Source organism: Rousettus aegyptiacus, unplaced genomic scaffold, assembly GCF_014176215.1.
Source record: "Rousettus aegyptiacus isolate mRouAeg1 unplaced genomic scaffold, mRouAeg1.p scaffold_m13_p_6, whole genome shotgun sequence".
In the NCBI taxonomy this organism is placed as follows: domain Eukaryota; kingdom Metazoa; phylum Chordata; class Mammalia; order Chiroptera; family Pteropodidae; genus Rousettus; species Rousettus aegyptiacus.
Window position 1 is genome coordinate 6,518,637 of NW_023416309.1, and position 20,951 is coordinate 6,539,587.

The 20,951-nt window shown below is 32.5% G+C and overlaps 1 non-coding gene across 1 annotated transcript in view; it reads right to left on the reverse strand.

The window, feature by feature from the left end:
• LOC107498386 overlaps positions 1-20,951 on the reverse strand; it is a 973,375-nt gene that overhangs the window by 200,085 nt on the left and 752,339 nt on the right. The gene's annotated exons all lie outside the window — the stretch shown is intronic.

A 20,951-nucleotide genomic window follows, 5' to 3' on the forward strand; every position in this document is an offset into this window, starting at 1 on the left:
TTTGGACTTTAGATAATGCACAATGATTTACTTGAATCGTGTGCACTTTTAGTGCTTACATTAATTAACAGTTTTTGGAGCAAGTCTTAAAATTTCTATAATGTGTAACATTAAATGTGTTAATTATTTAGAACTTCATAGAATGCATATAAACATTTATAAAATACACATGCATTTATGAGTGTCTTAAAAGTAAGTTTTTTGAAAGTAAAGAAAATATGACTTTAACGTATCACTTATTTTTAAAAATTTGGATGGAAGTTTTTCTACCATTTATGTGTTTCTTAGTATTTTATATGTAAACATGTTTTATTTTTGTTAGGTTAATTAAAACTAATATTGTAGAAGTATAAAATCTGTAAAACATAAATAACTTAGGTGGTAACTTAAGGAAACTTAGAGAAAAATGAACAAAATAAAACTAAAAAATTTTTAAGTTAACACTTAGAAAAAAGCAAAAATTAATCAGTTGATAAAACTACTATGACAAGCAGCAAGCTTTGATTGACATGGAAGAATTCGACACGGGAAATAGTTGTAACCGTAATCTCCCTAGAGGAATATATTGAGGACAAGAGCTGAATCACTGAATAAGGATTATTTTATTAACTATTCTTTTCATTCCTTAGAAACACACACACACACACATTTCCACATGGCTGCATCACCAATCTTAAGTGAGATTGGTTTCAATGTTCAATTAATTGCTGTCATCATCAGATTTAATAATAGGTTTGTGTTAATCTTATAAAATGAATTGGGTTTTTATTCTATATCCTATGCTTCAAAATAAATACAATGACATGGAATAATTATTAAAAACTTGAGGACTGATAAAATTTTCAAAGATTTTTATTTCACATTCTTAAAATTTAATTTCATGACTTGTATTACCCTTTTTTTCCTCATTCACCATGGAAATGAGAAAACTTTTACTAATTCATAGACATTTTCATAATTTTAATCTAATATTTTTACTTTAAAAATACTTATAAACATCACTTATATTTTCTTCATTGTTTTGTAAATCATTGTGTCATTTTATTATTGAAATTTTCATAGAATCAAACTAATTTATTGCTTTATTTTATATTGGTTTAGTCTTTTGAAATTTTTGACTTTTCATTTTCTTTTTAAATTTTTTTTGTGGTTTCTCAAATATATATATGTATATATATGTAACATATATATACACACACATATATATATATATATTAGGATATAGCATTTCTTTCTCAGATTTTTAGGCTGAATATGTTTTCAACACAATTTCTAAAGGATGATTGTCAATTGTTATAATTTTTTCATTGACCTATATTTGTAGCTTTGATTTCCAATTCAAGCCCACGGTGATTTAGATTTTTCTTTGTTTTAATTGAAAGTAGCTGATTTTTTTTTTTTGTTAATATGCCTTTGTTCCTAGTTTTATTGCACTATGGTCATAAATAATAGTATAAGTCTATATTTTCTCATATGGGCACCCAATCTCCCCAGTGCTCTTTAGTAAATTTTTATTCTAGTTCTTAGAGTGCCTATGCTTCTAAATAAACTGTTACATAACATTTGAAACTGTTGAGAATGGAATATTTTTGTTCAATTTACAATAGACACTTAGTTTACATTAATAATATATGTTGGAATGTGTATGGCTTTGCCAAGTAAAAATTGCTATCGTAAAAACAGAAAATTATGTAATAAAATTTATAAAAATTCACTAAAATTATATTTCTTAATTGGTTATAGTTATATATAGATAAGCTTTGTCTTTTGAATGCTGATTTGATTAGCTCTCTTGAGTTTTGATATTCTTCATTTTTTCTTGAATTTTTTAAGTAAAGTATAGCCTCTGCAATTCAGAATAATTTGGAAAAATGTTTGACTTTTGGTTTTAATTTTTAAAACTCTTTTTCAGATAAGATATTCTGAAAATTTCCTTATCTGAAAGTGTCATCCAAGAGTATGTCCAACCCGAGCATTAAAAACACTTGAAAAAAAAAAAAAACAGATACAGGGAGATGACTAGAGCACTAAGGTTAACCTCAAGTAAGACAAAAAAAGCAGAATCAGGCTTGTAACCTTCAGCAATCTCCCTTCCACCTCCACTATAGTAAATCGAAGCTATTTCATTTCAACATGAGTATGAAAAACCATTTGAGTTGAAGTAATTTTAATTTTGTCCAAGTTGGCTTCACTGACACTATTAACACAGAGAAAGACTGAGAACAAATTATTATGGAGAGATTTACAGTTCTAGAAATGAAGATACTTACTAATTTCAATTAAGCCAAAAACCTCGAATAGAATTAAAATTCAAACTCAATAAGAACTAAATTTAATTAAATCAATTTAAGAAATAAAATGGTTATTTTATTAAATTAACAAAATTATTCCTTTGTTCAATAAATATTTACTGAGATTTCCTTCTGTTTCTCAAGTATTCAATGCATCAAAGCACTTCCTGTGTAAAGAATGAAATGATTTCCTTTACCTTCATTTTCACACTAGCCCCCGCTGCACCTCGCTAATGCATGCAATGCTCATTTTTAGCTCTCTGCTCAAGCTTTACCTCCTTGGCAAGCTCACCTATCCTTACACATATCCTCTGTATTCCTTACTTTTGGTACTGATGTGCTCTTGCTATTATTGAAGGGCCAAAGGACAACCCTCCCACTTTGACACCAAATTCCATTCTACTTGCCTTTTCAGGAACTTCACTTGTGCAATTATTTACTCTCCCTCCATATTTTCAATATCCCCTTCTTTGTTTTATCATATGCTTTAACATAAAAACATGATTTTCTTTAACAAAATATACACACATGCACATAGAAATTTCTTACACTCACATTCTCATTCAACTACCACTTAATTTCTTGGTCTTATTCAGAGCAAATATATTTTATTGAATTTTTGTAGTGACTGCTTTTTACTTCCTTGCTTTGAACTTCTCTCAATAGATTTCAGCTGTGCTTCCATACCCCATCAACCAGATGACACTATTCCTTTCAAGATTACATGTTTCCAAACCTAATTTTCAAATCTCTTTTTTGATATTACTTCATTCCTGGGTGTCATTTAAGATAGTTGGTTACTTTATCTCTTGGCTTCTGAAGGCTCAGATTGTCCTGTGCTCCTTCGTGCTCTACTTGTTGCTCCATTTCAGTCCGTCCTTTGACTTTTCTACTTTATCTTATTTCACAAAGTTAAGGAAACTTAGGACTCCCTTTTCAATTAAAAAAAAAATTCTTTTTAACTTTTACACTATTTCTAAAGGATTATGTCTTCACCCAGGACTTTAATTACTATCTATGTGCTTATGATTCACAAATCTGTAAGCCCAGCCTGACTTCTCCCCAGAACTCCAGTCTCCATGTGGATAGGCATCACAAACCTTATTGAAGCACAGCTCAATTCCTCTCACACTCCAGTTAGATCTGCTTATGTTATTATAACTTCAATAGTACAAACATCATGCATCCAGTTGTTCAAGCTCAACTAGAAGTTATTACTGATTTGTTTTCCCCTTGTTCTTCACATCCTTTCCATAGTTTAGCCCTGTTTACTTTATTTCCAAAGTGACATTTCCCTCTACAATATTTGGCCGGAAAAGAAATACTATTTAATGACACCCTAGTTTAAGGAAGTGTCTTGTCTTCTAAGATTTCCACAATTCTGTCCTTGCCCCTCTCTCCTACATTCATCAAAGGGAAACCAGAGATCTTTTAAAGCTGCAAATGACATGTATTACTCTTTTATTTAAACATCTCCAATGGCTTCAAGTGGCAATTAGAATAACATATAAATAACTCACAAATCTCCATATGTTCTGCTCTCTTCCTACTTAGAATTGTTGTCTTTCTCTGTCAAAACCAGGATTTCTCAACTGCAACACTACTGACAGGTTGCCCCAGATAATTCTTTGTTGTGGGGTGCTGTCCTGTGCATTGTAGGATGCCTCTAGCCACTAGATACCAAGAAATTTCCCTCTAAACAGTGATAACCAAAAATGACTCCAGACATTGCCAGATGTCCCTGAGAGGGCAAAATTGCTCCTGGTAGAGAAGCACTAGTCTAAAGTGATCATAGGCCCAGTTTGCCCTAGATGCTTGTTGCCTAGTTATTATTTCAGCATCCCCTTTCACTCTCAAAGATGTCTTGATTAGGATGATAATTATGTAGTCACTTTAGTCTTCATCCAATAGGCTCCATCGTTCATTCTAGTTTTTGTGTATATGTATATGTGTATGTTTTGTTTTAAGCATATCAGTTTTATCCCAAGCTTAGGGTTTTCTGCATTTCTCTCTATGAAAGGCCTTTCCTCCTAATGCCTTTTTTCTCTTGTTATTCATCTTAGCTTAGATATTCCTCTTCTTGTCAAATTCAAAGGAAGATAGCAATCCAATTATTCTCTGCTCAATTACTGTACCACTGCTTGTAAGCTTTTTCATTTACTTACTTCTCTGTCTATTTTGAATCTACCTGTCTCCCACCAAACACAAAGACAAGAATAGATGCTTTGCCTATCTTCTTAGAAGAGTGCTTGGTTCACAGCAAGTGCTGAATGAATGAGTGAATGAATAAAAAATATTTCTGAAAACTTGCCTCAGCAAGTTTTAGTTTTCATATTCTATATCATTATTGTATTCTGGATGTTTACTTCATGGCACTTTTCACAAATATTATTTAATCACTTGTTAGTGTAGTTATTTATTCTTATAAGTTCTATGAGGATTTGTATCTTTATCAGTTATTAAATAGAGAATTCATACTCCCTTGCAAAATATACTGTTTATACATTTTACACTCACAATCAAATAAATTAGTGAATCACAATAAACATGCAGAGCATATATGTGGAGCACACTTGGAAAAACAAATAATCTAATTGGAAAGTTTGATATGGATGTTTCAAAATAAATATATATTTACCCTTGAGAAGAATTTTACATTATTTTGTAAAATTTCCGTCATATGTGTGGCTGCTTTTCTTTCTTTTCTCAAATGATTTTTTAAATCTTGTAAGTGTTGACCTCATCAGTAATTATAAATGATAGAAAATGTGTGCTTACTTAATTCTTTACTTTGAATTCTCTTTGGAAATATAATCTAATAATTTTTCCATTGTTTGATATTACATGAGAAGTATAGCGGAAGCTCACCTTTAATTTATCAGGAGACCACTAACACACTAGCACATGCCATAGAAAGGCTTGCTACCCTCATTTGCTTCTGCCCTCAAAGAGCCTCAGAGTTAATGTCATACAATCAGTATCACACTTGCTTCTAAGTGGGCCATTTTCCATTGACAATTGGTTATTTTCCTCCTAGGTTTACTATACTACTTTAATGATGCAAACGTTTGGCCCAGACCTATATACATATGTTCAGAAACATAAAAATTTACATCTCAAAGGGAAAATATGTAAAGACCAAAAGAAGGATTGAATTGGGGTAGGAGGAGGGTTTGGTATTCCAGGACAAGCAGAAGATCAGGAAAGAATTTGCCTGGTATTCGAAGATATTGATATAAAGTTATTTATAATTAAGACGCAATAGAATCAATCAGTATCCTTATAATAAGCATATTCTCTGTCAGGGAGAAGGAACTTTTGTAGGGAAGGTTGAACAGATATTAGAGAGCATCTGTTGAGGTACAGAATGATTGATAAGAGAATATATAAGTACAGATGAGTTCTAGGGTCCCAGGTTGATTGGATTATATCCCAGATTCTGAGAGAACTTGGTCTGAGATCTGATCCACCATCTGCTTTCTTTGAGGATTTGGAAAATGGAAAACAAACAATACATTTTCACTTTTAGAGAAAGGATATATAGAGAGTGAGTCTTTAGGCAATAAATCAATGAACATGCTAAATACAATAGCAAATGTACAAATGTACATTTATGAAATATTTGTCAATACTAAAAAGTTGAAGATGTTGGCATCTCTAAGCGATAACTCGGGTCAATAAAGAAAAAGTCAAATTCACCTAATTTCTTTCTCTGATTGCAATACTAAATTGAAAGATTAGAAAAATGTGAAATTTTGGGATACATATACCCATCATATACTTTAGGACATGAAGAAAATAAAGTATGTATTAAATTTTGTTCTATGAAATAAAATCTGGAGTTGTTTATTATATGGAGTAATTCATTAATGGTAAAATGGTTTTCTCTATCTTACCAGATATTTCTTTTTTCAGTCTTTCTTAAATTTCCTTTGGTTGATGGAATTCTATTTCTTTTCTGTGGAATCTTCCTCTGTGGAAGCCAAGGATATCAGATTCTTTCTCTCCCTGACCCTAATGGAGCCAGTAGTGAAGCTTATGGCCTAAAACCTCACCTAAAACTATGACTCAGCATCTTCCTGCAAAATGGCAGCAATTATATCAATCTCAGAGGCTTCTGGGATAGAGAAACTGGGATCAAATCAAATTGAGTGTGAAAAACAAGAGCTATTTAATGTCCAGTAAATAGCAGATCCCTTCCCAAGGTAATCATTTGAGAAGAATATACAAACTACTATGAGATTATGGAAGGGAGCAAGTAATTCCATCAAGGGAAGATGGTAAGGACTACAAAGACAGTATAATAAAATTTGCATGTTTAAGACAAGAAGATGAATACAGCTGGCTATGGGGTTTGCTTCTGGGGACTATGCACACTGGGGCACATGTAAAAGGAGAGTGGATTTCATATTTTGAATGATAATGCCTCAATGACTGTCCTGAATCATGCTTGTTAGAAATTAACTAGAAAGAATCAAATTACCTGAGATATTCATGAGATATATCTTTCTACCCCTGATGACTATTCCAGGTAATGTTCTTTTCTAAGCAGCCCAGAGTTCTTACTTGGGAAATCATTTGGTTCTTCTCTATTAGCACACAGAAGATGCCAGTTTCAATATTCTTTTTCTTGATGATAAACTTGGAGGTCGAACCATTCATTGCCAAGATAATTAATAGCAAAGTAGTCTACAATTATACAATTGTCAGTATGTTTTTGCTTATAATCATTACATATTTAGTTATTAGTATCAGTAATTTCTGATACTACACTAATATAGACCAATAATGAGCTAACCCAATAATATAAATTTTAATGTTAACGTAATATATATTTGTTTTATAAAATAAAACATCCTAAAAAGTAGAAAGATGGAGGGAAGTTATAAAGAGAATGATACCGTATACGATCATGGGATTGATCTCTGGATCACAAGATAGTTTCCAATTAACTGGGATTAAGGTTTGTCCATTGGAAATGTTGGCAAGTCTTACTCATGGTTATGAAAGGGCAAGAGAAGTACTTGGAATGTCACTTCCAGAAGCAAGGCAATCTTTCTTTCTCTCCTTTTTCTCTCACCATCTCTTTCTTTTCTCTCTCTCCCTCATTTATTTTAATCTTTAATTTTGTGATCTGACTTTTTCTGCTTCATTAATTCAAGTTCTAACATGGCTATCTTTATATGTAGTCATGAAATTTCTGAGCAGGAAGGGTAACTGTAGACAGACTCCCTCCTCCTATGTATTTTGATATATGTAATAAAACATCTATATTTAAGAATGCAACACTGATATACAAATAGATTAATAGAACAGAATAGAATTATGTGAAATAGAACCAAGTAAATATTTGATATTTAGTTATTTTATTTATTTAAAAAGATATATTTGATATATAAATATCATTTAAATGATTGACAGAGATGTTATTGATAATTATTAAATCATCTTGGGAATCTGTGTAATCATCTAAGAAAAAGAAATTTGTATCTTTTTCAAGATTTAAGCATAAAATAATGAAGCTATCAAATTTAAATGGAAAAATTATTGATTAAATTTGGAATGAGGAAGATCTTTTTAAAGTTTTACAGAAAACCCAGTAGCCACAAAAAAAAAATTGATTCTTTCTAATTTAAGGAGGAAGGAAGGAAGAAAGAATAGAAGGAAAGAAGGAAGAGAGAAAGAAAAGAAAGTTTCCAGATTAGCACAAAGTACTATAATTAAAGACAAAATGCAGTAGTCAAAAGTGAAAAACTATTTGAATTGCATATAGAAATCAAAGGCCTAAATTCCTTGATATATAAACTGCTCCTGCAAATCATTAACGATGATCAATAAATGAATAGAAAACTGCATAAAGGATATTAAGAGAGTTCACAAAAAATACAATAGCAATTAAACATATGACAAGAGTCTCCATGTCACTCATCATAAAATAAATTAAATTAAAAATTACATGATACAGCACTCTTCACTTCCAAGTTTGAACAAAGATAAAATAGTTTGATAAAACAATGTATTTGTTGAAGAGACTTTGAAAAAACAGAGTGTTTGGTGAAGGCTTGAAAGTTTAAATTAGTACCATTCTAGGAATGATAATGAGGATAACCCAAAAATTTACAAAGGTACACATGTTTGCCTCAGATGTTGCACTTCTATAAATTCGTCCTACATACTGTTTAAAATAGCATATTATAAACAGCAAACAAGCTAAATGCAAATTCACAGATGAGTTGTTAATTATGTCATATTATGTTACCTGCAATCATTGTAAAAAGAAATCTGCTATGCAATTTTTAAAAGAATGAAATGTTCTAAACATATTAAAATAAAATGACCTTGAAAAATCTATTGCTAAGTGAAAAACAAAGTGAAGAACAGTGTGCATTATGAACTTATACAAAAAGGAAAAGGGATTTTTTGTTCAATTTACTTTTATAATTATAGTATTTAGACATTAATATGTAATAAATGTTATTTATTTTCATTTATAAATATATTGTAAAATAACTATTAATATTTGTAAGAAACTAACAGCATTGCTTGCCTATATGAGAGGAACTACATAAATGAGGAAGAGAGGTAAAAAAACTTTTATCATAAACCTTTTCATACTGTTTGGTGTTGAACCATGTGGATATATTACTATCCTAAAGTTAAACTAAAAAATAATATTTCAAACTAAACTTTTGTTGTTATATTAATTATACATAACACGGCAAAGTCATAGGCATCTAGTTTATATTAAATGAGTTTTGAAGCGAAAGGAACATAAATAAAAACATATTAAAAAATGAGAACTAGGAAAACATGTTACCTTGGACAAGTCTCTATTTTGCTCACTCAGTCAAAATATACTTGAATGTCTGATATAATGGAAACATAGTAGGCACTGGGGATATAGCAGTAACCAAACAAAACACACTCTTCTGCAGAACCTACTTTCCCCACCCCCAATAATCTGCTGATTAAGTCCCACAGTAAAACACAAAAAACACACAAAGAATAATTAACAGAAATATTTAACAAATAGTCTGAGGATTTTATTTAGAACTATAGTGAAATGTATTCAAGGAACAATGACATTTTACAAAATATAAACTATGTTAGCTCATGCTATATCTCTTAATTTATGCTTTCTTATATTTTACAATAAATCTCCATAGTTTTCTTTATCTAAGTCTTACCTTCTTAATCTTATTCGTATTGTTCAAAAATAAATGGAGATTGTTATAACTATTTTATTTTATACTTGTTAAATGGCAAAGTATATACAACGTGTGAATTTAGCTGGCAGTTTCTTGTATGAGTTAGTTTCTTAATAAACGTCACCTGTATCTGAATTGCCTTACATTATAGAAATGTTTATTTGAATTTTAAATTCCTCATTGTTCACTCTTAATTGGGGGGCAACAGTCACAGGTTAGCCACAAAACATTCCTATTGAGTTGGGAATGTGTTCTTGGGACACTGAGGACACTGATGTGGGTATGCCCAATACTTGGAAATTTCCTGCAGATATAATCACAAAACATTGGAAACTTGATAATCTCCTCTTGTTTTAAAAGGCAGTGGGGAACCAAGTGCTTATTTGCCAGATCAATTCCACATTAATTCTCCCACAGAACTGCCCTAAACAGACAGAAGTTTTCAATATTCCAAAGAAAATGGAGACAGTAGAGATACCAATGGATATAATTGTACATTTAAAACCTATTCATAGGAAGAGGCTGAAAATTTAAGGGAGCCAGAAATTTAGAAGACCCAGTGTTTATTCTCAAAAGTTTATTCCCATATAAAATGAATCATCGAAAATTCATTTTAACTACCTATGCTTTTATCAAGTGTTTATTATGTGTCAGGAACTAGATTATGTACCTTGCGCTGTCTGGCATAATACAATCATTGTATCCCAAACTGTACCAATTATGTACCCATCTTTTCAACTATTTCAACTTGAATTTTTAACCATACCACTGGCCATGTTACTTAAGATATTCATTTCAAGAGATAATGTAAAATGCCTTGCTCTGAATTTCTCATGAAAAAGAAACACATCAACTAATTGATAGATAGATAAATAAATAAATAAAATAGCTCTTCTTGCAACAACTATTTCAAAACAATATACTCTGTGTAACTTTTACATATTGGTTCCATGGCTTAAAAATAAAAACATAAACATTTTATTGACCCCTGGCAGAAAATATGAAAAGCTAAAGTATAGAATCATCATATTTGAATTTAAATTTCTGGAAATGAAGTAATTTTGGTGGGTTAATTAAATTCTCTGAATCTCAGTTTCCTCAACTATAGAATGATCATGATTAAAAGAGGACAGTGAATGAGGAAGTGTGGATAGAGACCCAGTATAATGTCTGGCACATAATAAGTTCTCATTCCATGAAAATGTCTCTGTTGGAATTCTAAATATAATCCTAGTATATAGAGAAAACCCATAACCCTGTTTTTCTGATTATTACCAAAATGTGAACAATTTTTATATTTCTCTGGGCTCACATTTATAATTCACATAATAAGAAGCTATTTAGAATGTATGTGTGCAATTTTTAAAAAAAATATACAAAAACTGAAAGAGTGATGGTAGTATCAAATTAGAAATCAAGATGGTAACAGCTCAAATCATTCTGTTTCATGTCTTTGTTCCATAACTCTCTTTTAAAATAACTCTCTCAAGGAAAGGAAGATGGTGGGTATGTGGCTTGATGCAGTAATGCATTGATTGTCTCCCAGTATCAGTATATTATAAAACACCATTTAAAAAAAAACCAAAAAACTAATTCTGTTACTTATCTTCAAAACATAATCACTCCTGGGCACAGAATGTAAATAAATAGATGGATTTAAGAAAGTCTTATTAACATAGGTGAAAATCATCATTTTTTCCTATATTTTATATAAAGTAGTGACAACAATCTAGAGATATATGTAACATTATTAGATGTGATTAAAATTTATCCATAGTAAAGTATGAGAAAGCACAAAAAGCCATAAGTAGGGTAAGTTCAGATGCCCTGTATACCTTTGAGTGAAGGCCAGTTTAGTCTGGTGGTTATTATTTCTTTGTTTTTAATCTTCGGGTATTCTTGGCCAAATTTTCCATCATTTTTCTTTGAATTCTTCCTTCTACTCATTCAAAAGTGTAACATGTGAAAACTTCTAAATAAAAAGGCCATTGGAATACTCACAGAAGATTGTTCTCTCATAGATTTTCGATTAAAATAACAAATCATGGAGAACACTATATTAATGTGTAAATCGAAAGGTGGAGGTGTGCCATCTTCACGCATAAATAACAAGCCAAATATGATGAATATAGAAAGAAACTACAAAACATTCTATATATAAAATTAAATTGTATGGAAGACTGAACTAGCTCAGGCTTCAAACAGCTTATCTAAGTGGTTAGAACCCTATGAAGATCTCTCAAATTGGAGAAGGTAGAGGTGAAGGGCAGTGGGATACCTGAGTACGCATTATGACCTGGAGGCCTCCTAGAGCAGGTATCGCATGGCCTACTCAACTCCTAGTTTACACCATCCCCCAATGTAGGTGCCATGTAGGCAGAGAGCAAAAGCACTGCTAGGATTTCCTTTTCAGGGGATCATGAGTATGGGCAGAGGGGAGGCCTCACAGCAGCAAACTGCTGATTACCAAAACAAGCACAGAACACCACCACAGAACATGTTCACTTAGCACTGTGGTGGGTCTCCCTTATCCACCTGGCTTTGAATTGGCCCTATGCCATCAGTGACTAAAGAGGCAATTTGAAAAGATAAAGCTAGATAAAGCCATTTTGTGTTCTCACTCCTTCGTCTGGGCCCACAGTTTCGTACAGGGACCCATACACAATCTGTGAGGAGGCACCTCAAATTCCATTATGGCAGAAATTCTGGAAAGTCACGTAGAAATAATGATGCTCAAAGAAAGGGGACCAATGTGAGGAATAATAACAGCATGGAAAGAGTTACTGTCAGCTTTACAAAATGTCTCTTCATTTTTCATCTTTAGACTGCATAACCTATAGAGTTCAAATTCTAGCCCTACTACTTACTAAATACATATCCTTAGGTAACTATTTTTTTTATTTGTCTCAGTTTTTTCATCATTAAAATTTTTATTTTATTTACTTCACAAGACCATATGGGGATTATTATTATTTGTAAAATACTTAGGACAGTGCTTGGCACACAGTAAGCATCAAAAGTTTATTATTATCATCATTCCTCTAATAATTATTAAATTAATTAATATGTATTATAGGAAAGTAAGAAAATACACAAAAATGTTGATAAAAATGTGTAATCATATCACATTTTGCAATGTATTGCCTTCAAGTTATTTTTTTAAAGCACACCTATTAAGTGTAAACATACATGTCATTTCTTTGTCATTGTAATTATTCATAGCTCTGTTTTTCACTTTCTATTCTAAGTTAAATGATAAGTTATACAGTCACTCTATTTACTATTGTATATACTGTTTTGAATCCTACATTTTATTAAATATCATACAAGGGCTATTTTTCAAAACACTGGATATTCTAAAATTATTAATCAATAATTAATCAATGAAACTTTTATCTTTTTAAAAAACAAGAAAAATGTATGGGAATAGCGTTACCAAGTATAAAATATATTATGTTTCTTATGGTGTATTCTTTATCTACAGAATGGAAAGTTCACAAATAACACTAAATGTTTATAACTGAGTATATGATTAAAATCTCTTTTTTATAAAAATGAAGAGATTTCAGATTATTCAATAAATTCTGTTGGGAGAATTATAGAAACAAAGACCACAGGGATATTTATAAGAGGGGTTGGGTCGGGGGATGGATAAAAAAGATGAAGGGGAATATAGTCAATAATACTGTGATAAGTTTGCATGGTGACAGTTGATTACTGGTATTAGTAGGATGACCACATTATAAGGCATAAAAATATTAAATCACTATATTGTATACTTGAAACTAATATAATTAATGTATTATTGTATACAAACTATATTTTAATTCAAAAAATTAATGTTAAAATTAAAATTAAAAACACTCTATTGTTCCTAATCTCAAACTAAACATGAATATAAATTTCATATAGATTATAACACTATATAACTATACATGCATCTATAATAAATGATAATAAATTATATACATAATAAAATTTTGACAGCTAAATTAGCAAAATATTTATTTTATTTTATTGTGAAGAAAGCCCAAGTATTAATATATATAAACTACTTTTTTAAAATTACTGATAGCTTTATAACATAAAAGGCGAAACTGAATGTTTTAAAACACCGTAAAAAATAAATCAGAAAGCAATCTGGAAAAATCACAACATATATGATAACATGCAGTTTATTATCCTCAAAATAACAAATTCCTTTAAAGAAGACCAAAAATTACCGGATTTGAGCATAAAAAAATAATTTTAAAAATTTACAAAAGTAGAAATGAAATTGATCAACATACAAATGAAAATATTCAATTTTACTGGCAATCGAAAAATTCTGTTTTAAACATTAGTAAGATATAATTTTTCCTATAAAACTAAAAGATACTATTCAGTTCTGGTGAAGGAAAAAGTGAAATCAACTTTCTCATACCGTGCTCTTGGAAGTATTAATTGATGTACAATTTCTTGAGGAAAAGTTATCAAAATGTATCAAAAGTCTAGAAATTTATCTTTGAGAAATAGTCCATACCTCAAGGTAGATAACTTATGCATAATGCTTGCCAATGCTGTAATCATGAAAAAAATTAGAAATACAATAAATGATCCAGCATAAATGTTTGGTAAAATAATTTATATTACATGCTTAAAATGTTGTATACTTTAAAGTAATAGTTTAGCATAACATAAGATTATAAAATGCTGCAGGAAAAGGGTCACGCAATATAAAGTGGAGAGACAAAAGCAGACTAAAAAATACATATAGAATGATCCCAACTTTTTGAAGAGAATGATGATATTATGTAACAAGATGTTAGCATTTAATTCTTCCTACCTCAGATTTGATTAAGATGTCAATAAGAGATAGTGAAGTGTGAGACAAATCATCACATGCAGAATTTATAAAGAAATTAATAAAATAATCTAGAACCATTTCATAGCACTTGATTTCCCTAGCTGACTCTAAAAATATAAAAGAGACAGGAGAGAGACAGCAGAGAAAGTCATCTTGGTCTTGGAAGTCTGGCGACAGAGGGATCTGAATGGTCTGATCCCCAGATCATGTTGGGACAACAAATATATTAGCAGGTCCCGTGGACTAGCTGAGTGCCATACATGAGAGAGACTGGCTGGGGTCTCTCTTAAGACCAGTGCAAGAAGTCCCTCAACAGGTAGGTAAACAGTCCATCATCTTCCAAAAATGAAGTGTACCCCTAGCAAGCCAGTGGTAAATTAGGAGAAGCATAACCCCATTAGCCTTGCTTTCAATGTAGTGGTTAATAGTGAATACATATATATTACACATGAAGAGTATAAAATGGTTGGAATGCTATGCACTAAAATCATTTTTAGTGGTTATCTCTTAATGGTGTGATTATAGAAAATGTTTTCTTTTTTGTAAGTAGAGTTATCTTCCTAGTGTTCTGGAAATTGTGTGCATTTACATGTTTTATTGGTAAAAGTTAGGTGTTTTGTATAATTTAAAAGAGTAGATTTGAAGATATTAGCAAATCAATATATAAAAATGCCATATGCCTGATAGAATTTATGAAATGAGATTCATAGAGGCATTGTCAAAATTTGATGTCTATTACCCCTTTTTCAAGGCCAGAAAAATGGTAATAAGAGTTACAGATTTTATGTATTAATCTAGTGTGCTAACAATGCTTTAATAACTAATGGAGGGCAGAGTAATGTAGAGGACTTCAATATTCTGAGAATATTTGAGTCTGAAAGACACTGTCTCTCATGAGTATAGATTAATGGACTGAGAGCAAGTGGTGATGAGTTTATGCTTTTGCTCTCAAGAATATTTTCTTTCTTCATCTAATATATTAATGCAAATTTCCTTCCCAGGACCATGTCACAAACCTCTGAGTACTTTACACTCTAGTACGAATGATAATTGTAAAGTTTGGCAATATGTAGCCTGTGCAAAAGTACACAGCCACAGAACACTAAAAAGCTCACTGCAATGCTTCCATCTAGATAAGCCTTTCCTGCACAACCCAATTTCTCCCTCTAATTCATATGATTTTGTATTGTCCCACATATTTATATTTCCTTAGGCTCTCTTGTCTTTTATATGTGTTCTTATTTGCCCCTGTTTATAAAATTTTTCATTGCCTTTATGCAACTGAAGATATTTGAGGTCAGCAAATACGACTCATGCTTTGTAATCCCTGGCGGCACCTGTCTCAGTTCCTTGTGTACTCTGGATTTATAAAGGGAATAATGACCATTAAAATAAAAAACCGCAATAATGATAATAATAGATAACACTTATTAAGCTTTCACTATGTGCCAAGCACAAAGTGTTTGGAATGGATTATTTTACTTAATCTGAACAATAACTATACACATTAGACTATAAGTATTTTATTTCATAAAGATGAAAACCAGAACTCAATAAAGTTAAACAACTTGTCCTATGTCAAACTATTAGTAAAATTTTGAATGAATGAGTGATTGAACAAATATTTTCATCTTTTGCAGATAGTATACTCTTTGGAGCCTATAATTCAATCTAAGTTAATGCAATTCACTAGACTAGGAGTTTATTGATGATAGGATCCTTAATTATTACATATTTGAATTCATAGAATGGTGTACTTTACACATGCTTAACTAGGGAATAAATACGTGAATGAATAAAAAGATATATTATTTCAGCTGTGCACTTAAGCCCACCTCTGAATTGCTTACAGGGATAGCCTGCTCTGTATCGAGGGTCGTTTACTTTTTTAACTAGGATTCCCAGAAGAACCTTCTACAGATAAAGAGCCTCAGGCTCAATTACTCTATGATTTACCCAAGGCCACATTGCTAAGAGCAAGTGGTCACAGCATTAGAACTAAGACCCTTTAACTCCTAATTCAGAGCATCTTTTGTTATACTCTTTCATATAATTGTTGACACACAGAATATTTTGCTATATGTTACATCAGGAAAGGCAAGAGTGCAGAGCATGGGTCTCTTTGGGAAACTCCCACGATCCTCTTCAAAAATGCCTTCTGCATCTGCTTAGCCATTTCCTGCCCAGGGTTCTGGCCCCACATTGGTCCTTCAAGGTTGCTCTTAAGTTTCCTTCCCCCTCAGTGTGCCACTTGTGACAGAGGAGCACCTCTCTGCTCTGAGCTAAATGGTTTGGTCACTGGGTAAGTGATGACCATGGGCTTCCTGGTACACAGAGAAACAAACTAACTATGATCAGACCTGATGAGCTAGTTGTCTCTGCAAACCAGAAGTGGGTTGTCTTGACTTGTTCACTGTTTGGCCTCTCTGGGGCTACAACTGCAATTTTCCATAGAAAATTGAATTTTTAGATTCACAAAGTGATTATTCCTGGGAAGTTGGGGCACACAAGGCCAGTTTAGAGTGATAGAAAGTCTAAACCTACATCATCTTTTCTGCTGCCTTCCTCTGATCCATGTTCAGACCAGGATCCTCTGAGATTACAGCCTTGTTTCTAAGATCCAAAGAAACCAAAGTGTGAACGTAAGATAGTTTTGTTAAAGTAACCAGAGTAGCTATGCTAAGTCCCACATCAGCAAATCAAAACGTAACTAAGTTTCCATGCTCACTTCTCCCAGGAAAGGAAGGCCTAGGTCAACCAGTCAGTGCTTGCCGTCTCAGCACAAGTTACCTGACTTAGCTCAAAGATTTCCCTTTGATCTACAGAAGGAAAGTAATGCTACTTTAACCAATCAGCAAATGCCAGTATAACTGCAGATTGCCATCTTCTTGAGCCTGTTCCGTTCTTTGATTCTGCTCTGACTCCATTCCCAGGAGCTGCTCTCACATTGGCCAGTGATGAGATGAAGATCTTTATGATAACTCAGATTGGCATATGCTCTTAAGAAGGAAGACCCAGAAAATATCTGCCTGAATCCTTGGCCCGCTCATGTTCTATATAGCTTGGTCTATCTTGGTCAGCTTCAGTTCTATCAATCTGCTTTAAGGCTAGAGAGAGTACCTGACTTGGGTGAGTGCTGGTGGTTAGAAAGAGAAAAATAGAACAGGAGTCTACAGGTTGACCTTGTGTTTGTGGGGAAATAATTACATTAGAAACAGTCAGGAAGATTACAGGGCTTCCTGGAAGTCGACTGTTGATATCCAGGGGTAGAGCTAGCAGCAACAGGAGAAAAGGTGAAAATATATGTCCTTCAGGAATGTTACTGTAGCTGGCACTAGCACCTCCAAAGAAGGTCAAGTACTCTTGGTCCTGACCAAAGTCTTCCTCTCACCGCCTTTCTTCTGAATCCTTGCTTATTATTCATCCCTGTGATCGGAATGTGGCTTTGCACATTGAATGCATATAAAGGATTGATTAAACTGAGATTTATATGCATTCGATATTTTTCTAAAAATTGACATGGAGGCACTTTATAAGTTTGATTCTCGTGTCTATATGTCTTCCTGAGTGGAATTAACTACAGGTTCTTTGTGGGGGGTGGGGGGCGGAATGAGTTTTTGGAATAGCAGGTGTTAGGACCCAGCCTGGGGCCATAGTGAAGACACTGGTCATAGCAGCCACTGAACCTCTCAAAGTAACATCCTGGCTTTCTTTCTGCAAATGCATGTAATTTGAGGCTTTATTATTAGTTTTTAAAAATTAATTGGCAAAGGTGCACATTTCAGATCAACTTGACATCGCCTGAGGGGAATAAAACACAGAAGTTTCCAATCCTCTATTAGCTGGGATTTTACTAAATAAAGCATGTATTAAGCAAATGAGGAGAAAAGGAGAGAAGAAGAAGAGAGAAGGAAAGGGAGTCAGAGGGAGAATGTTGGAGGGAAGCTTATTTCCCAAGCACAGAGTCATTCCAAAGATATCATGAGTAGCAAATTAAACAATCCTTCAGCAAGAATTTTGACAAGGAAATTTCATTAGGGATTTAATTCTCGATGGAAGCTCAAGTTGCTGCATTAAGATATGAAAATCGTGCAAATATTGTCCCTTAGAATAGTGTTTGCTGCAGGTCATTGAGTTTCAGTCCATGAAATTTAGAGTGATAAATGTCATATTGAAAATAACTAGAGTAAGGAGGGGTCTAGGGAAGGAAAATGCTAGACTCCTGTGGTTGGGAGCTCAGGCCCTAGAGTCATTTGGATTGGAAAGTAGACTCTAGCATTAACTAGCTGTGACCTTCAGCAAATTTATTCAATGTCTCTAAGGCTTAATGTCCTCATTTATAAAAGGTGAACAATTGCCAGTAACTCTCTGCTAGACTATGATTGTGAGGATTTACTGAGATTCCAGGTAAAGCCATTTAGCACAGTGCCTGGCACATGTAAACTCTAAACATATATTAGTATGCTTATGATATAAGAAGTGGGCTCATGTTTATGTGGCATTGACTTCTTATCAGTCTGGGTGATAAGAATCTATAGGTATTATTATTGCTATCATTGAGATGAAAAGCCTGAAGCTCAGGGCCAAGGTCATAAAAAATATCTCTACCAGAATCATGCATATGTTTATGTATCCATGTGTTTTCCTTGCTCACTAGCCTGCATGGACCTTGGAGCCTAAATCCTGTTTGTACACCTTTGTACTAACAGAATCTGACCAATTAGATGTCTCGTGGTGGGTGCTCAGAAAATATCTGTGGAATAAATTAATGATTGTGTAAAGAAATGGGTGCATGCATACTTGCATGGATAAATGAATGATATAATGTTTTTTCCCACTTAAACTGTGTCTCAGGGACTCATGTATGGATTTCTCAATATTTCTTTTTTCTTTTTTCTTTTTTTTTTTTTGTTTCAAGGTATTCTGGCATTTTGATTCAAATAATGATATGTCATTTTGGAGAAAATAGGAGAAAAGGAAAAAACATTCCATATAGTTCCATAATCTAAATACTTTTTAAAAAAATAAATTTTATTTTATTATTTTATTTTTTTAACATTTTATTTTAAAAAATTTTCCCCCTCCCTTCTGGTAACCACTAGACCATTGTCCATGTACATGAGTTTGTTTGTTTGTCCTTTTCATAATCTAAATACTTAAAGTGTATTTTTTTTCCACTATTGGATCAAAGGATGGTCCTATTGTAATCTTAGATGAAAATAATTATCTATCTTGCTGTTTCACTTAATAGGAATATTTCATACAGCTATTATTTTAATGATAATATAATAGAACTTGAGAGATATGCCATATGATGTTTTACTTAAGCATAATCTTGTTAGTTTTTAGAACGTGTCCATTTTTCAACATTGTGAACATTGTTGCACTGAATATTTCTCTATATGTAAGCTATAGCTTTTTATAGTTAGTGACTGATCACAGGATCATTTTTCTTTGAAGAGCACACAGTCCTTATGGTGGGTCTCATCCTCAACTATTGTAGTGATGGACTATGATCTCTAATTGGATGGCAAGGGTTAGATTTTTGTTTAAAGAGAAATTATTTTACCCATTTTATACCATATGCAAGCCATGCCCCAGTACATGGTACTTGAGAGTTAGTTATTCCATACTTATGTATGAGAAGAAAAGGAAACAAGAAAGGAAGGGAGAGAGGAAGGAAAGGAAGGAGAAAGGATGAAGGGAAGAAGGAAAATAATGATGAAAGAGAAGAAAATAAAGAAATGGAAGGAAAGGAAAGATAGGGGAAGAGAAAAGAGAAGGAAAATGAAGAAGGAAACCAAGTACATCACACAAAATTTTAAAAAAGAAAGAAATCAGCAAGCCTATTCTTTTTTGTAAAGTTTCAAATATTTTAAATATATGTCTCCAGCCACAGTCATATCTTTCAGACATCGGTTTTGCACACGCCCAAATCACAATATAAAAAAAAGAAGCAACACAATTCAGTAACTTCCTCCTAACTGGGTAATTCCTGGAGACCAGTGCTTCACATTTCAGAGAACAGAGAGAATCTGTGGGTTTACTTAGTTGCTAGCTTTTAGGCAACCTTCACTTTTCTCAAGGGGAGAGGAGCTAAATTTGCCTAGAAAAGAGTAGCTCATACTTCGTAGTGACTGGCTTTGCCAAGCTAAAACACAATTAAATTGAATTAAACAAAACAATTTCCCCTTTAAAAAATCTTACATTTACCTGAGGAAACATAGCTAGAAATTCGGAGGGTGGGGGGGATTAAAATATGCATGGATAGACATGTTCATTATGCAGCGATGTGCACACTCACCGAGAGGACAAATTCTGTCAACAATATACAATATTTTGCTCAAGTTTATGTTACGCAAGTTTGGTATTCACAAAGCCATAACACTGCCTTTACGATTTAGAAATGCCTATCGTTGTCTTCACTGAACTAAATTGCTGATTCAATAAAAGTTCCCTTTTCTTAGTGGTGACTCAATTATAGCAGTCACTGAAAGAGCAGAAGATTATTTGTAGATAAATTAAAAATTTCACATTCGATCAGAATTGGGCATTTAGTTTATAATGTTATTTTTTACTCTGTATAAAAAGGAAAGTAATGACTAG